Source organism: Schistocerca americana, chromosome 8 (genome assembly GCF_021461395.2).
Source record: "Schistocerca americana isolate TAMUIC-IGC-003095 chromosome 8, iqSchAmer2.1, whole genome shotgun sequence".
Lineage (NCBI taxonomy): Eukaryota > Metazoa > Arthropoda > Insecta > Orthoptera > Acrididae > Schistocerca > Schistocerca americana.
Window position 1 is genome coordinate 191,870,536 of NC_060126.1, and position 19,069 is coordinate 191,889,604.

Sequence of the window (19,069 nt, forward strand, 5' to 3'; positions counted from 1 at the left end):
AGCTGCTGTCGCGGCTAATCCGCACATCAGTAGCAGACAAATTCCGCGAGAATCGGGAATCTCAAAAACGTCGGTGTTGAGAATGCTCAAACGGCTCTGAGCACTATGGGACTTAACATCTGTGGTCATCAGTCCCCTAGAACTTAGAACTAGTTAAACCTAACTAACCTAAGGACATCACACAACACCCAGTCATCACGAGGCAGAGAAAACCCCTGACCCCGCCGGGAATCGAACCCGGGAACCCGGGCGCGGGAAGCGAGAACGCTACCGCAAGACCACGAGCTGCGGACTGAGAATGGTACATCAACATCGATTGCACCCGTACCATATTTCTACGCCCCAGGAATTGCACGGCGACAGCTTTGAACGTCGTGTACAGTTCTACCACTGGGCACGAGAGAAATTACGGACGATGGTAGATTTTTTGCACGCGTTCTATGTAGCGACGAAGCCTCATTCACCAACAGCGGTACGTGAACCGGCATAATATGCACTATTGGGCAACGGAAAATCCACGATGGCTGCGACAAGTGGAACATCAGTGACCTTGGCGGGTTAATGTATGGTGCGACATTATGAGAGGAAGGATAATTGGCCCCCATTTTATCGATGGCAATCTAAATGGTGCAATGTATGCTGATTTCCTACGTAATGTTCTACCGATATTACTACAAAATGTTTCACTGCATGACAGAAGGGCTATGTACTTCAAACATGATGGATGTCCGGCACATAGCTCGCGTGCGGTTGAAGCGGTATTGGAATAGCATATTTCATGACAGGTGGCTTGGTCGTCGTAGCACCATACCACGGCCAGCACGTTCACCGGATCTGACGTCCCCGGATTTCTTTCTGTGGGGAAATTTGAAGGATATCTGCTATCGTGATCCACCGACAACGCCTGACAACATGCGTCAGCGCATTGTCAATGCATGTGCGAACATTACGGAAGGCGAACTACTCGCTGTTGAGAGGAATGTCGTTACACGTATTGCCAAATGCATTGAAGTTGAAGGACATCATTTTGAGCATTTATTGCCTTGATGTGGTATTTACAGGTAATCACGCTGTAACAGCATGCGTTCTCAGAAATGATAAGTTCACAAAGGTACATGTATCACATTGGAACAACCGAAATAAAATGTTCAAACGTACCTACGTTCTGCATTTTAATTTAAAAAACCTACCTGTTACCAACTGTTCGTCTAAAATTGTGTGCCATATGTTTGTATTACAGCACCATCTATCACAAAGCGGAAAAAGTGGTCCAAATACAACATTCATATTTCTTTACGTACTAAACGAATATGTAACAAAAAATGTGGGTTCCTATTTTTAAAACACGCAGTTGATATCCGTTTGACCTATGGCTGCGTCATCTAGCGGGCCAACCATAGCGCCATCTGCTTTCCCCCTTCAAGCTAGACAAGTTTCGTTCTTTGTAGTTTTTTCATTTGACGCTTATTTCGTGAGATATTTGGCCCGGTCACGATCAATGACCACGCTGTATATGTATTTGAATAGACATGCCTATACTAGTTTCTTTCGCCCTTTAGTGCTTGCTTAAAGCAGGTTAATACCAACGTCAAAAGTACTCGATTTTGAGGTGGCGGTGAGGTCATATGTTCAGTGCTGTTGCGTTGCGAAGTCGTCCAGTGGTCTGTAGGCGTCCCCTGCTTAATGAAAGTGTAGCGAGCCTGTACCGCGGCTACTCGCCCCGGCCAGTTGTATCGCCCGCAGCCCACAATTACCGCTGTCCGGCCAGCAGAGCGCCCCTCGGCGTAGCATTGATGTGCGCTGACCTCGCGCCTCGCCGCGCCACGCCGTGTCGTAACTCCTGCTTTCGCCGAGGGGCTTCGCTCTCCGCGGCTGCCCTGCGCTGGCCGCAGCCGCACCGGGCCAATGGCAGCAGTTGCGCAACCCGCAGGCTCTTTAACTGTGCCTGCGCCGTGAGCTGAGCCGGGCCGAACGCAGGCCAGCGGCCGGTTTCTCTGCACGACGCTCCGTACCGGGCCACGGCGCGGCGCCGCGTCGCTTCCGCTTCCTGTCCCGCCGTGTCCAGCCGCCGAGAAGGCGGCCACGCGCACTCGGGTCTCCTGCCACGCTCTCGGGGCGGAAGCCTTCCAACTGGTCCGACGTGGCCCGACACGGTCTTCTCGCGTGCCACTCTTGTCCTTTCAAAGTAGCACTTACACCTCTCGTTATTGTGTGTACTCCGACCAGATGTCGAAAGGCGAAGTGGACACACCAGTCTGTGTTATTTATTTTAATAGTCTTGATCGCAATAAAATAGAAAAATTACAGTTCGTTGATTATCGGCTTTGGGTTCATTAAAAAACATCGTCAAATCATATGAAACTTCCTGGCAGATTAAAACTGTGTGCCGGACCGAGACTCGGACTCGGGACCTTTGCCTTTCGCGGGCAAGTGCTCTACCAACTGAGCTACCCAAGCACGACTCACGCCCCGTCCTCGCAGCTTTACTTCTGCTAGTATCTCGTCTCGTACCTTCCAAACTTTACAGAAGCTCTCCTGCGAACCTTGCAGAACTAGCACTCCTGAAAGAAAGGATACTGCGGAGACATGCCCTGGGGGATGTTTCCAGAATGAGATTTTCACTCTGCAGCGGAGTGTGCGTTGTGAGGACGGGGCGTAGGTCGTGCTTGGGTAGCTCAGTTGGTAGAGCACTTACCCGCGAAAGGCAAAGGTCCCGAGTTCGGGTCTCGGTCCGGCACACAGTTTTAATCTGCCAGGAAGTTTCATATCAGCGCACACTCCGCTGCAGAGTGAAAATCTCATCTTCAAATAATGCTTTCTAAACAGCCAGTAGCCTTCCTATACTGATAAGCCAAAACGCTATGAGGACTGCCCTCCGCGACGCTGCATACCGCCTGGTGCCTTTGCAGTAACGAAAGTACGAGGGCTGTTCGGAAAGTAAGGTCCGATCGTTTTCGAAATGAACCCAAAGTGAAAATAAAATATTTTTATTCGCAACAGTTAGCCACACCTTCCAGATACCTTTTTAAATGGTCGCCGTTCCTGCTTACACATTTGTAGTGGCGTTGTACAAACTTTCCAGTGCCGTCGTCACAGAAAGCAGCCGCCTCCGCTTTCCGCCAATTCTCTACGCAGGTCTGCCTTTCGTTGTTTGTGCCAAAACGTTGTCTTCGCTGCCAGCGGTTCATGTGAGCAGAGATGAACAGTGGAGGGAACCAATTAAGGGCTGTATTGTGGGTGATCAGACACTTCACATCGAACACTCTGCATGAGCGTCTTCATTGCCCCTGCAGAGTGCGGCTGAATAAAGAAACGCATGACATTTATGTTATGTGGGCTGCATAGCTTCAGGCGAATTCTCTCACCATATCCACATACTTGGTGGGAGACACCTTTGTTTTAGGCATTGCTATGTGATCACTTCGCGCTCTGACCCGAAGAGAGCGACATAAGGCGATCGACAGTCACATTAAAAACACTGCCCTATACATCTGTGCAAAATTCCATCGAATTTTCACAGTAGATACCATTTCGCTCCCAGTCGGACCTTACTTTCCGAATATGCTTCGTATATATGCGGAACGTACATGGACGGGAATCATGCTAGCGAAGATGTGGGGTGGAAATGGAGAAATCCATTGAGATAAGCGACTTTGAAAAAGGGTAGATTATTATTACATATGGCTTATGAACGAGTATCTTGAAAACGGTGAAGCTGGTCCAATGTTCACGTGCTACAGTCGTGAGCATCTACAAAAAAAGGTATAAGGTCTGTGAAAGTACCTTTGGGCGCTAAATGGTTGGACGTCCACGACTCTTTACGGAACGTGGAGTTCGGACGCTTCTCTGCTCTGTAAAGTAGGATAGGTGGTGGTGATCTGTGGCATCTCTACCGAAAGAGCATATTGTGGTGCACGCAGAAATATTTCGGAGCACATAGTTCGTCGTACACTGTTGAACATGGAGCCAGTAGACGACCACCCCCCACATGGTGGCTTAATGAAGTCGTCAGTTAGACTGCAGTGGGTACGGGACCACCGGTATTCGACCGTCGAACAATGGAAACGTGTCGGCTCTTCGGTTAGGGGGACCTGTGGTAGTAATCGAAGACACGCTGACAACTGCCAACCACCTACATCACTTTACGCTTGACCTCTTCCCCGATGGCGATGTTATCTTTCAGCAGTACAATTGTTCGTGTCTCGGAGCCACAACCGTTCTACAGTGGTTTCAGGAACATTATAGTTAAATCAGCTGATGTTTCGGATACCAAATTCGCCTGAGGTATATCCTAAGGAACCCATCTGCGTCGCTATCGGGTGCCGTTACCGCGCACGCAGATCAGTCGCCCATTATTTAGGCAAGGTACATGACCTATGCGCAGACATCTAATGCCGCATGCCTAGACAAACATACCAACAAGCTGTTGGATCCCGATCAGCAGAGTCAGTGATATATTTCGTTCCAAAGACGGACAAAGAAGCTATTAAGCAGGTGGTTGGTTCAAAAGGCTCTGAGCACTGTGGGACTTAACTTCTGAGGTTATCAGTCCCCTAGAACTTAGAACTACTTAAACCTAACTGACCTAAGGACATCACACACATTCATGCCCGAGGCAGGATTCGAACCTGCGATCGTAGCGGTCGCGCGGTTCCAGACTGTAGCGCCTAGAACCGCTCGGCCACCCCGGCCGGCTAACCAGGTGGTCATAATGTTTTGACTCATCAATGTATGTACACTGTTGGTCATAATACCATTGTAACTGAAAGGGCACCGCACTTACTCTTCATCACCGATTTCGGCCAAATGTGTAGTACATGCAGGGATTGGCCGGAAATGAAAGTGACAGAAGTGGCCAATTACACTGTGAGGTGCCGTGGTTGTGCTTGTAGTGAACACACCCCTGAGAGGCAACACTGAAGTCCCAATGATCGGAAAACGGAATAAAGCTCTCTATGCAACAATGCAAATACAATTTTGAAAGGTAATGAAACAGTCGCGCAACGGATAACTCCTTATTAAATCTGAGTTTAACAGTGCTAGGCCCACTTTTAAAAGTTAATAGTCATGCATGAAGTACACAGGCCAACGCCTGCCCGATTAGCCGTGCTGTGTAACGCACTGCTTTCCGGGCGGGAAGGCGTGCCGGTCCCCGCTCCGAAGCCCCCCGGCGCATTAGTGTCGAGGTCCGTTGTGCCGGCCAGTCTGTGGACGGTTTTCCATCTGCCTCAGCGAATGCGGGCTGGTTCTCCTTATTCCGCCTCAGTTACACTATGTCGGCGATTGCTGCGCAAACACTTTCTCCACGTATGTATCATTACTCTCTGCCAAGTAAACATTGGGGTTACATTCGTCTGATGTGTGACACTCCCGTGGTGGGGCGGGGGAGGGGGGGGGTCCATTGGCGGCCGAACCGCACAATAATAACAACGGGGTTCGGTGTGTGGCGGCGGTGGGGTGAGTGGACTGCTGTTACATGTTTTTGGGTTGTGAACCACTGAGGGATACGGCGGAGACGAAACCTCTCCGTCGTTTCTTGGTCCCCAGTTCCATACAATACACAGGCCAACGACCACATGACACCACAATTTAGTTAGGTGAGGCATCTAACTAATGCATGACAATGCACGTTTATGAAACACGTTATTTATCTCCCTTAACGAAAATTCATGAGCGAGATCCTTGAACAAGATAGAAATGAATACAAAGGTAGAGAAGAGTTTTGTTTAATTTTGATCTTAGTAGCAATTTTAGTATCGGGTAAAGAATATTGCCAGTGGTCAAACAAAGAGCATATCAGAAAGGGCTAATGATAAGTGAACTGGGAAAAACAAACACTGGTCACAAATGCAAAGTATAGTCTGCAAATCAAACAAGTATGTGAGATAATCAGTTACTGAAACGACTAACCCCTCAGACTTAACGTCACATTAACGATTCCACGGAAAAGCACTGCTTCCAGAATCTCATCAAATAAACTTCCAGCACTCGGCTGCATGCGTGCCGGCTGTGAGCGGCAGTCAATAGCGTACTGGACTCATCTTCTCCTTTGCGGCCCGCGAGGATGCCAATAAGACCGTCGTCTGTCAACACAGGAGGGAGAGTGTCTTTTTAGAGCTCCCAGTCATCCACCAGTGACGGTAGTGATTCCGAACGCCATCCAACTTGCAGCTAAGTTTTGCCGAGACTGCAGCCACTGCTCCTATGAAATTTGAAGATTGCGCCGGAGCGCCAGCAAAAGTGTGACTCTTTGTTTTGGGGAAGGGAGCATGGGCTGAAGCTAACCGTCTTTCTAGCAACGTTCCAGAGCAGCCTTTGAGACGCAAAACTTCCAACTGCCGTTTTTTTTTTTTTTAAAAAAAAGATAAAGGAGACTGTCCTTCACATTGGTCTTTGCGTGAGCGCTTTCTAGCCTCCCAGCACGCTATCTCCCATTGCGTTGCCGTGGCGAGCCCCGAGTCGGGGGAAGCACGATTGTGGAGGTAACATCTCAGTTACCCATTAATTACGTTAATGGGTCTGGGGAGTACTATTAGAGCACAAAAATATAAGTAAAATATGTAGGGTGCCGCTACATGAGTAATGAAGCCTCCTTACAATTGTCGGAAGTGGAAGAACACAAGTGTGTCCCAGATGTTCAATTTATGTTGGCTTACATTCCAGGAAACGGATGGCGCAGAACCGTAATTCGAGAGTCGTCGAGTCAATCCCCATGGGAACTTTTATTTTCAATTCTTATAGTTGTTACACTGAAAATAAACCGAAATAAATTTCAATACATTGTACTTACTAATGTTTCATAATAGGCAAAGGAAGATTTGAAAGGGGAAATAAATTTCCAGGAAGAAATCATAAGGCGTAGACAACCTCGTATATAAAATTACTTTTATTATTTCACAGTTGATGATTTTTACGTACTACGGTGGCATTCATCGTAAAAACAGGGGAAGCAGTAATTTTTTCGACATCCTGCACACGTTATAAACGCCAAGTTCTAACAATTAAATGATTGTTTTTAAGTGTCTATAGAAAAACAAACTTTTTTTACATTCACGAATGGTTGTCACTCATTGTACAGTTTGGCACCAAACAACACATAACGCACCATTTCGCTACATATTGACGAGAATAGCTTGCGATGTGCAATGGAGTGTATTTTGATGTTATCTTCTGGGGATATTACGACGATATAAGAGCAGTTTCCAGAATTTTTGATCAAATTCTTTACCTGACCACAAAATCGAAGATCGCAAGATTGCACTAATGGAGTTCCGCGCCGTATGCGAGTGGGTTTCTTTGTTAATACTTCTATTATTTGCAGTGTAAGTAACGTAAAAATCGAAAAATTTAATTATTTATATATAGTCCACATAAGGACTCGAACCCACAACCCTCGTATTACCACTGAGCACTCTTTGCGCTGCGCCAATCGCTTCCTGGAAACTACGCTAACATAAATGGTTCATGCGCTGCCCGATGCCAGTATATGCTATAAATCTGGACGGAATTGCCTACTCATTACCACCGAGTTCGTCCAAATTTATGATATATGCTGGGCTTGACTAGAAATGAAAGTGACAGAAGTGGTCGCCTTGTAAGTGTAATTCATATCACGCTTACTAAGAAATCTACATGGCCAACACTTTACTTACGTACTGACCTTTTATTAAACACGATATGAATTGCACTTAAAAAGATGTTGTTGTGGCCAACATTGTACGAAGGTACTATTTCTTTAGTAAGCATGATCTGAACATTGTTGTTGATTAACCGATCTTTCGTTGGCATCTTCAGGTTTGTATGAACGGTATTCTACCGAAAGTAAAAAAAAAGAAAAGAAAAAAAAATGCCTCAGGAATGCCTGTGTCACTGTTGACAGTGATCATACCGCCTTTGACTCTTCTGTTAACATTTCAGCAAAGCGTGGGTGTGGACTGGCGCCTGGTTTACGTCAAGAAGCTGAAAGTTTACTGCCAAAGCTTGTGACTGAAAGTGAACCGGTACCATACGAAACTGATGAGGACGATAATGCACTGAGATAAATTTCTGCTTCTTTTCGTAATACATGATAAATATTTCCACAATTTGCGGTGGAATTTGGGACGATTCTGTTACTAACACCCATCGATGTTGAATCATACTTGTTACTGCGAAGGGCACTTGACCTGAGTCACCGATTGGGCGGTTTAATACGTGTTTTTGACCCATGTTGAGTTACAGACATCAGGAACGTGAAACCCATGGAGACTGATAGCCTATTCCTCTTGATTAGCACCGAGAGGGCAACCGAGCTTAATATCCGTATCTCACATACGGACGGAATAAACAGTGTCATGTACGTGTTTGGAAAGGTTTTTGACTTAGCCCAGGACACGCGGACGTGGCAGTCAGGCCTCAACCTCTTCCATTTGCAGCATTCATACATACAGTACGTCTACAAATTACGGCGAGTAATGCCATTTCACGCCTTTACGGAAAGAAAAATAAATTACTGACGCAAGAGGTTATGATATTCTAGAACAGAAATAATTTGCCAATTACGGCCATCGCTGTTTCATGCCTCTCTTTCTCTCTCTCTCTCTCTCTCTCTCTTTTCGGGACACCATTAATTACTAATGGTTAGTCTTCTACAAAGCAAATACGAAATAGGTAACGCAACTATGGATAATCAACATTATTTCATGCTGTCAGAGCTGTTTTTCAGTCAAGAGCAATGGTGTTGTTGCTAATTTCACTAGCCATCACTTAACATGGCTTCGGCTTCAGGAATAGTGTGTATGTAATCAAGCCACTTCAGTCCGGAACTGCGCTGCTGCTACGGTCGCAGGTTCGAATCCTGCCTCGGGCATGGATGTGTGTGATGCCCTTAGGTTAGTCAGGTTTAAGTAGTTCTAAGTCTAGGGGACTGATGACCTCAGATGTTACGTCCCATAGTGCTTAGAGCCATCTGAACCATTTTAATCAAGCCAATTCAATCGGTCTTGCACGAAACGTTACAGGGTTTCGTAAGAAACTACAGGCATCGAGCAATTAACTTTCCTTAACTTGGATGGGAATACACTATTTCCTAAAATTCAAAAATTCTTCGATGAATTACCACTGCATCTACCAGACATCTCCATAACGTTTGTATTTACCAGTAATGAAGTACGAGGTGTGCAAAACATAACGACGCAAGTAACTTTCGTGTGATATGTCACGTGTTTTAGCCCGATGAAACTTGGTCCGTGAGTACAAAGAACTGCTGCAATAGTACAAAGGGTAACTGAAAGAAATACGCTGTGAGACGAACACAAATGACAATACTTATACTGAAGTCACCGCGATTTATGATGGCCCCTTGGACTGAGTGATCACCACGGACCGCAGTACACTTTGATAACTTGGTCCCATGCTGGAGTTCTTGTGGTAGAGAGGTTGACAATTCTGGAGGTGGTTGGTTCACGCGGACGTGCCGCAATACTTCTCCCCAACACATCCCTCATCCCATACCTGCTCGATGGCATTTACGAGGTGCGACAATAAAGTAATGAGACTGATGTGAAAAAGAATGTTACTTACCGTTTTAGTCAAGTTTAGTGTTGCCTCCTTCAAAGTATTTCCCTTCTGATTGCACATACTTTTTCCAGCGCTTCTGCCATTGATGGTAACATTTCTGGAACTCATCTTCTGTAATAACCTCCAAGACCCTTGTCACAGCTTTTTGGACATCCTGTGTTGTTTGAAAATGGTGTCCCTTGACGGCCGTTTGGACTCTTGGAAATAGAAAAAAGTCGCACGGAGCGATATCTGGTGAATAAGTTGGCTGTGGTAGTACTGAAATTTGTTTTGAGGTTAAAAATTGCTGTAGTGATAGAGCAGTATGGGATGGCGCATTATCGTGATGCAGAATCCAATTATCAGCAATGTTGGCACGGACATGTAGAACTCATTTACGAAGTCTCTCTAAAATTTCTTTGTAGTAATTTTGGTTAACTGTTTGTCGAGGAAGCAACCACTCTTTATGAACAATTCTCTTGAAATCAAAGAAGGACGCAAGAATGCACCACTTTCGACTTTGACATGCGAGCATTTTTTGGTCTGCGTGATCCCTTTGAGCACGCTTGCGAACTTTGGCGTTTTGTTTCTGGATCGTACTGAAAAAACCAACTATCATCACCAGTGATAACACGACTCAACAATTCTGGATTGATTTCCGATTGCTCTAACAGATCGATTGCCACATTTTTCCGTGTTTCTCACTGTTGTGGTGTGAGATTTTTGGGGACATTTTCGCACAAATCTTTCTCACACCAAGATCTTCAGTTATTATTAGATGAACCATTTCTCGATTGATGTTCAGTTCTTCTGCAATCATTTTCACGGATAATCTTCGATCAGATCGTACGAGTTCACTCACCCTGGCCAAGTTGACATCCGTCCGTGAGGGTGATGATCATCCGCTGCATTCTTCATCTTCAACGTTCGTTCTGCCTTCACTAAACCTTTTACGCCAACGAAAAACTTGAGCTCTTGACATAACCTCCTCTCCAAAAGCCTTCTGAAGTTTATCGTAAGTTGTCATCTCGTTTTCACCCAATTTAACGCAAAAAGAAATGGCATACCGTCGCGTAATATTATGCGGTTCCATTTCCGTGACGAGGGACGCAAACACGTGTTAACTTATTACAGCACAACTCACCATTGAGCAGTTGCATCGATGTGCCGCTTAGACTAGAAGTAGCTTGTAGACCAAAGTCAAAGATATTGTGCCTACACAAGCCTGCAGGGTTGTCACATCTTGCAAAGGAAATCAGTCTCCTTACTTTATTGTCGCACCTCGTAAGTCGGGGGGAAGGGTAGATCAGTCCATTCGCCGCATATCCATTCGCTCCAAGAGCTGCTGCATTTGCGTTTTCGATCTGGTCGCACACTGTCTTCCATGAAAATGAAGTCTTAACCGAATGGACTCATGAAAAGATGCACGTGGGGAAGCAGTACAGAGTCACATTAACGACCAGTGACTACCATATTCAAAGATCTGCAGGTCTGCAGCATTATGCCTCTCGACACTAGGATGTATAGACCATCAAAACGATCATTGTCGACAACGTTCCCCGGTGCATTACGTGTGCCTACCCTCGCCATACGAGAGTATGTCCGACATTGTCGAGTGAGATGGTTTTGGTGGTCCAGGTCTTACAGATGGGGAAATATAATGTTCCACGGACATACTGACTCCGAATCTTTGAACACGGTATATTCGTCGGTCAACGTTATTGTGACCCAGTACTCCCCAAGCGTGTCTTTTCAGAAGGGCGTTCGGCTCAGACATAATTTTTATGGATGACAATGCACGGTCGCATCGAACAACGCAACTAGAGGAGCCCTAGGATCGAGAGGATATTCGGCGAATACATTGGTCTTCCCCCCCCCCCCCCCCTTACTAACATCCCATCGAGCAAGTATGGGAAGCGTTGGGTAGACATACGGCAGCATTCCACACGAATCAACAGTCATCAAGTAGTTTTCAACCGCGCTGGAGGAGTAATGTAACACCCTAGCCGAATAGCTCCTTACCAACATTTTGGTCAGCATGTGGCCACGTTACCGAGCGTTCATAACCATCTGTGGTGTTCACACACTCTTAAGAACAATGTCTCACCTTTTGCAATATCCAAGGGAGCTTCATGAATCGCGGTGACTTCATCGTCTCTGAATAAGAGTACCATTTGTGTTCGTCTCATTGCATAATTTATCGATTGCCTCCTTTACAATACTGTAGCAATTCTTTCTATGTATGGCCCAAGTTTCATCGAGATATGTTACTTGGCAGTGATATATCTTGTGAAAGTTACTTTCGTCCTTAAGTTTTGCCCACCAGTGTAATTGGTGATTATGACTGTTTACGTCGGCTCATTACACAGCAGAAGTGACGGAGCGTCAGACAAGTAGGCTGCCGCAGCCGGCTGGACGGGCAGGTTGCGGGGTACAGGTTCCCGCAGGAGCGGCCACGCCCACGCCAGGTAGCGGCTTTCGCCGTCGCCGGGCGACTTTCGCCGCTGGGCCGACCCGAGCCTTGCCGCCTTTCTGTCCCCACACCTGTTCCGGAAGCACGTGCCGCACCCGCTTGCAAAATACGCACCTTTTCACCGTCCATCGGGCCAACTGGTTCAGAGAAAGGCTCTGGACCTGTTTTCTGCTCGATTCTGAACGCTGTCTCAGTTGCGTGACATAAATTTCAGTAACTACTGAGCCGGAAGCTGTGGCGATAATGAGCAAATGCTGCCGTCTGCTGCTTTCCACTACACCGACCGCTGCCATCACACACTCTCGAGCTGTGAGTACCTCTTAATATCCTGAGAAACAGCTGTTTGTAGCACACACATCCAGACCAGTACATGGAGACTGAAGAGCCAAAGAAACTGGTAAACTTGCTTAATATTGTGTACAGCCCCGCGAGCACACAGACGTGCCGCGACACGACGTGGCATGGACTCGACTAATGTCTGAAGTATTGTTGGAGGGAAATGACACCATGAATCCTGCAGAGCTGTACTAAATCCGTAAGAGTACGAGAGGGTAATAATCTCTTCAGAACAGCACGTTACAAGGCATCCCAAATATGCTCAATAATGTTGATATCTGGGGATTTGGGTGGCCAGCGGAAGTGGTTAAACTCAGAAGAGTGTTCCTGGAGACCCTCTGTAGCATTTCTAGACGTGTGGGGTGTTGCATTGTCCTGGTGGAATTGCCCAAGTCCGTCGGAATGCACAATGGATCAGACAGGATGCTTACGTACGTGTCACTTGTCAGTCGTATCTACACGTATCACTGGTCCCATATCACTTAAACTACACACGCCCCACACCATTATAGAGCCTTCAACAGCTTGAACAGTCCCCTGCTGATATGCAGGGTCCATTAATTCATAAGGTTGTCTCCATAACCTCACACGTCCACATTCTTCATTCAATTTGAAAGGAGACTCGTCCGATCAAATAACGTGTTTCCACTCATCAACAGTCCATTGTGGGTGCTGATGGGCCTAGGCGAGACGTAAAGCTTTGTATAATGAAGTCATCAAGGGTGCGCGAGTGGACCTTCGGTTCCGAAAGCCCATATCGATGATGTTTTGTTGAATGGTTCTCAAGCTGACACTTGTTGATGGCACAGCATTTAAATCTGCAGCAATTTGTGGAGGGGTTGCATTTCTGTCACGTTCAAGGATTCTCTTCAGTCGTTGTTGATTCCGTTCTTGCAGGATTTTTTTCGGCCGCAGCGATGTCGGATATTTGATGTTTTACCGGATTCCTGATATACACTCGTGAAATGGTCGTACGGGAAAATCCCCACTTCATCGCTACCTCGGAGATGCTGTGTCCCATCACTCGTGCGCCTACTATAACACCACGTTCAAACTCACTTAAATCTTGTTAACCTGCCATTGTAGCAGCAGTAACCGATATAAGAACTGCACCAGACACTCCTTGTCTTATATAGGCGTTGCCGACCGTAGCGCCGTATTCGGCCTGTTTACATATCTCTGTATCTGAATGCGCATGCCTGTACCAGTTTCTTTGGTTCTTCAGTGTATTATAACTAGAATGCATTCCACGAAATTCCGGAGCAAAATCAGTACGTCAAGTAGTCGACAAGGTCTCATACAAATTTATATATACTTCTAGCCCTTTCGTAAGGCATATTTCTTTGTTGAAATGCTCAGCTCTGTGGATGAACGTGATACCTGAGGATTCATTCGTAACCTAATCGTCACGAATCACTTCCACATAGGTCAGCTACACAAGCCAAGAAAATATTTCCGAGGCCACCTTGATTTCTTCAGCTCCGTGTGCTGCTTCAGAAATGGCTTCGAAGGTTCTGACTTTTCTTGCCTAACACGCAGACGTTCATCCATTCTACGAAAATGAAAATGTCATACTTAAAGTACAGCACTGCCAATGGCGAGGAGGCCAGTTTAGATACTCCCGAGCAACTTTTCACCTTTCTCATCAACGTACTGTCGTTACCAGAAGATAAACGGTGCTTTTTGAAAACACTGACTCCGGTAGCCCTAGAGCTTCGCGTCAAGTAAGTCGCTTTCTTCCCCATTGAGCAATGTGCTTACAAGAGTTCAGCACACGTATTTCGCCAATCTCGTCACATTCTATTGGCATCGGATTCCTGATAGAATCGTAATAATGTGACTAGACAATGTACTTCCAACAATTCGTTTACAGCTGCAACTGTTTATAGATGAGTGTGACGATGCAGGATGCAAGATATATTAAACCTGTGCCTCAGCGCACGCAGTTAAAGAATATTATCCTGTAAGAGAAAAATGATCTCTTTTAAAACGGAGTGCAATATTTCAGCACAGCTGTCTTCATAACCAAGGATATAATATATTCCAAAATGTCGATTATATTACTTCGTATTCGCTTAGCTTTGCACTTTTTTTTACGAGAGATCACTTTTCTCCTGCAGCATGTTATCAGCCCAACGAGATAAGTAAGTGTGGATGTAACAATAAAATAATTTTCGATAAATTTGTCAGTTTACACCCGCAACATCCCAACTTTCCTACCCTCATCCCCAGAAACAGTGATGCGTGTGTCGGTGTGTGTACATGTGTGGTTGGGGAAGGGGGGGGGGCTTGGCGGGGGAGTGTTTTTGCGTACAAATAACTTAAAGAGGCTGTTAACATAGAGGTACCGATGGAGAATGGATGGGACAAGCGGTGCATTGTAAGCATAGCTCTTGAGTGCCTGGAGTAATTAAGACTATTGGAATAAAACACGTATAGCTTCTTTAGGCGCGGGGTGCGGGTGTAAAGGAGGCGCCATACAAACACAATCTGAAATTATTACAGAGCCGAATCCAAAGTTTTCGTCGTCATTGGCCTGATGATGCGTGACAGTTCTGATACCACTTAACCCCTACATGTGGAGATGGTGGTAGAAAGAGTTAACATGTAAAGCACAAAACAGAAACGTTGGAAGCAATTTCACCAGAACCATTTATATTAGGGTCGTTCAATAAATAACACATAACAATTTCTACGGGCGTTTATACACACTGCCTGACAAACAAGTAAGGCACGGGGAAGGCACTGCCGGATTCCAACATAACGTCGTACACGCACACTCTATTGGAAGGTATGTAAATGTTTAGGGTTGCAGTTCTCTGTGACACGTTGATCGCTCACGATGACTTTACTGCTGTTCGTGTTTCGTGTTCTTCGTGTTTAGTGTTGTCACCGGACCTAGTAGGGTATATAGGGGCCTCAACAGCGTCAGATGTTGAGCAACCACTGTGAGATGCGGCGTACTCGCGTCATCAACACGTGAGAGAGTTTGAGAAGGGCCTCGTTGTGGGTCCCCATACGGCCGGCTGGTCGAATCGTGCAATATACAGATTTGTGGGACATTCTCATCATACTCCGCAAGCCAGTGTGGTAGAGGGTACTTTTGGTACCACTAACTGATCTCCCTTTTCCCGTTCCACTCACGAATGACGCGTGGGAAGAATGATTGTCGGTAAGCCTCTGTATTGGCTCCAATTTCGCAAATTATCTCGTCGTGGTCATTTCGCGAGATGTACATGGGAGTAAGTAATATGTTGTTCGGCTTTTTCCCGGAAAGTTCTCCCTCGAACTTTCAATTTTTAACTTCTCCATGATGCACAGTGCCTCTCTTGTAACGTCTGCCACTGTAGTCTATTGAACATCTCCATAACGCTGTCATGCCGACTAAACAGTCTTGTGACGAAACGCATCGCTCTTCGTTAGATCTTCTCTAACTCTTCTATCGAGTCCTGTTCAGCAAGAATTGCAAATAGATGAACAATAATCAAGAATCCGCGGAATAGGTGCCTTGTATGCCATTTCTTTCGTGGGTGAGTTACATTTCCTTAACATTCTTTATACGACTCTCAGTCTGGCATCTGCATTTCATACTGTTTGCTTTATGTGTTAATTCTACTTATGGTATGAACAGTTGGAGTTATTTGAGGCCAATGGTGATATCCTTCTTGACATATCGTATAGCTGGAAACGAAAAAATGATCACTGGAGAAACATCACCAGGAGTCACAAAAAAGGGAGAAATTCGAGGTAGCTGCCTCTGCTAACAAAATCAAGATGCCAGTCTTTCGGGAATGTGATGGTGACATTCTCATGAATGTATTGCCAAAAGGAGTAACCATTAATTTAGAGGGTTCTGTGAAGACTCTGATCAAGTGAAAAACTTTGTCCGACAGGTCTGCCAAGAATTAAAAAGAAACCTTCCTCCAGCACGACACGGTACGCCCACATGCTTCAAACCCGGAAACACATCGCCAAATTGTTTCAGGCATCATTGACTCAGCCACCCTATAATTTACACCTGGCGCCATCTGACTTCCATCTGCTTCGATCACTATCAGATTCCCTACGTATTAGACACTTATGAAATGATGACAGCGTAATTCTTACAGAGAAAACCTGGCTAAGAGCAGAGGACAATAGCTTTTGCCAACTGGAATATGTGCTCTTACACAATGATCGCCTAAGGCTGTAGAACATGAAGGCTACTATGTGGAAAAATAGTACATGTGAAAGAAATGTTGACTGATATTATAACCAAATCCAACTTTTAGGAATAAATATATTCCGATAGAAAAATGTTGGGCTATTTGCTTATGTCGGGATATATGCTTATTTGCTGCAAAGTAGAGTCAGCATCTCTCGCCTTAATGAGTAAGATGTTATGGTCAATAAAAGGATAAAGTGTTAGTATTACACACTGCAGAAACGATAAAAATGGTAGATTGCCTAACTGTGGTGTGAAATAACAGAAATCTATTGTTATTATTACCATTACTACGTCTATTATTATTATTATTATTATTATTATTTACTTACGTTACAATTTTACCAATTTTTTTATTCTTCTCTGTGCAGAATGTATTGCTAAACAGCTCGTTTTAAATACCTTTTTAAACATGTTTTTCTTGGTAATCTCTTTGAACAATTTTTTGTACAACTTCATTGTTTGGCAGAAAACGCTGTTTTGATTTTTATGTTTATTTTTTATCGGTGGCGTTAATTCAGTTTATATCGTGTTCCACGGACAGAGCTGTTTTTGAAGTTTTCGATAAATCTATTTTAGAGTGACAATTACAGGATGTCCCAGGAGGAACGGTGAATATTCAGAGATATGATAGGAACGCACATTTGAAGCAAAAAAATTCTCCTTTATATTTGTCCTATTGCGAATGGTTTCGAGTGATAGACCAATTTTTAAGGTACACATATTGCTAGGTGGAGCCATTTTAGAAGATGAAATGGCGTGATGGGATTACTCACACTTTTTAGAAAATTCGTTTACTGAACACCTTGAGGACGTTCCTTTAGCCATTAGATGTAACACCTATATCGATTAGAAGTAGGTTTATATTATGTAACTGTGTATCTGTGATTATGAAGTGTTTGTTCTTCGTTACTTAAGGTCATTGATTTGTAACTGGAAATTTAAAGTTTGTAATGTATGTAGGGAAAAAAGTAAATAATGTATAAAGTAATGAAATTTTATAATATATTTATCTTTATAAAGAAATCATTCCGTACTGGAAGCTAGTTCATGCTTAGGACACTTGTATTGTATAACGTAAAAGATGTAGGGTACTCCCTCCGTAACGGAAGTGGCTTGGAGCGATGTAAAAGATGGTTTTAGCGGTCGGACTGGGCGGCTCCTTGGTGGGAACGGCACGCAATCAGTGGCTAGCCGCTGCACAGTACACATCGAGGGTGCCAAGGAAGGCATTTGGAAGCCTTTTTGCAATGAATGTTTCCTCGGATGTGGAATTGTCTGTGGTGTGGTACTCTCGGCAATGAGGAATGGCTCTAACAGGTTAAAAACCTGTCGCTAAGAAGAAATTGTAAAGAGCATTCAAACATTAAGAGCCGTGAGAACAGTTTGCAGCCACGTCGCTTGCTACCACTACTTCGCTACTGCTTCACCAACTTCATGCATACAGATGAGTGTCAGAACATGGACCAGTTAATTTGTGTGAGTGATTTAATAATAATCCAAGTGCTATAAACCTGTGCTTAGAACCGTATCTTTATCCTAATCATGAACCTGTGCAGGTCCACTCCAAAGTGTTGAGAAAACTAAGTGTCCTGTTTCAAACAAACTAGTTATTATTTCTGTGTATTAAATGTGCATAAATTCAGTGCCAGACTGTGTAAATGTTGCTGTCAAAAATACCTGCTTCACAGGTGATGAAAGAAGGCAAATAAGGTATAATCATTTGAAAGTTAAATTAGCTTTGATTATTATCATGAACGATTTTTTGTACTTAATTGGGCATCAGTGTTGAATAATTTGCCTTAAAAATAGTAAAACCATAAATTATTACAAGTGAAGTTAAGAATTAAATTTAGTTGAAATGAATTTTGTTGCTGAAATAACCATAGAGTTTGACTAGTGACAATATCAGTTTATGGGTCCCCACCAAATTCTTCTCATATTAGGAAGATAATTGGAATATTATTGCTACTAAGGAAATCTGATATATTTCTATAAATGGGAGTATAAGCAGTGTGATTTATTTCAATTGTGGTATTTATGTTTTAGTTATGTCAGAAGTCCCTCCTGCCCAATTTTAGTTCTGCACTTCCTACAGGAATATTTCAGTAATGATCCAAGTAACAATATTGAGTGTAGCTCTTATTAGTGTAAGTTTGGTACGATTTTGCTTTATATGATTACTACTATGTGTATAACTGGTAACTACTGCTACACATGGCTCTGAGTGCCCTGCGTCCGTTTGTATCCTATGTATTATACAAAGGGGAATATTAATGGAAGTAATTTCAATAACTAATATTTAATTTTTTAAACGTATGTGCCCAAATTCATGTGCCTAATTGGACTGGCGACCGTTCATTTTTCTTTTTCATTCGTATACAAAATTTGCTTTCATTAAACCCCAAAGTTTAAAGGCTGTTTAGTTTTTTCAATTAATTGCACTGTCTTCAAAATTAGTCCGATACTTTCGTCCATTAGACACACGCGAGGCCGAAACTGTAAATCATCCCAGAGGG

The 19,069-nt window shown here is 44.3% G+C and overlaps 1 protein-coding gene across 1 annotated transcript in view; it reads left to right on the forward strand.

Moving 5' to 3' along the window:
* Positions 1-19,069, forward strand: part of LOC124544817 (general transcriptional corepressor CYC8) — a 92,465-nt gene that overhangs the window by 47,490 nt on the left and 25,906 nt on the right. The gene's annotated exons all lie outside the window — the stretch shown is intronic.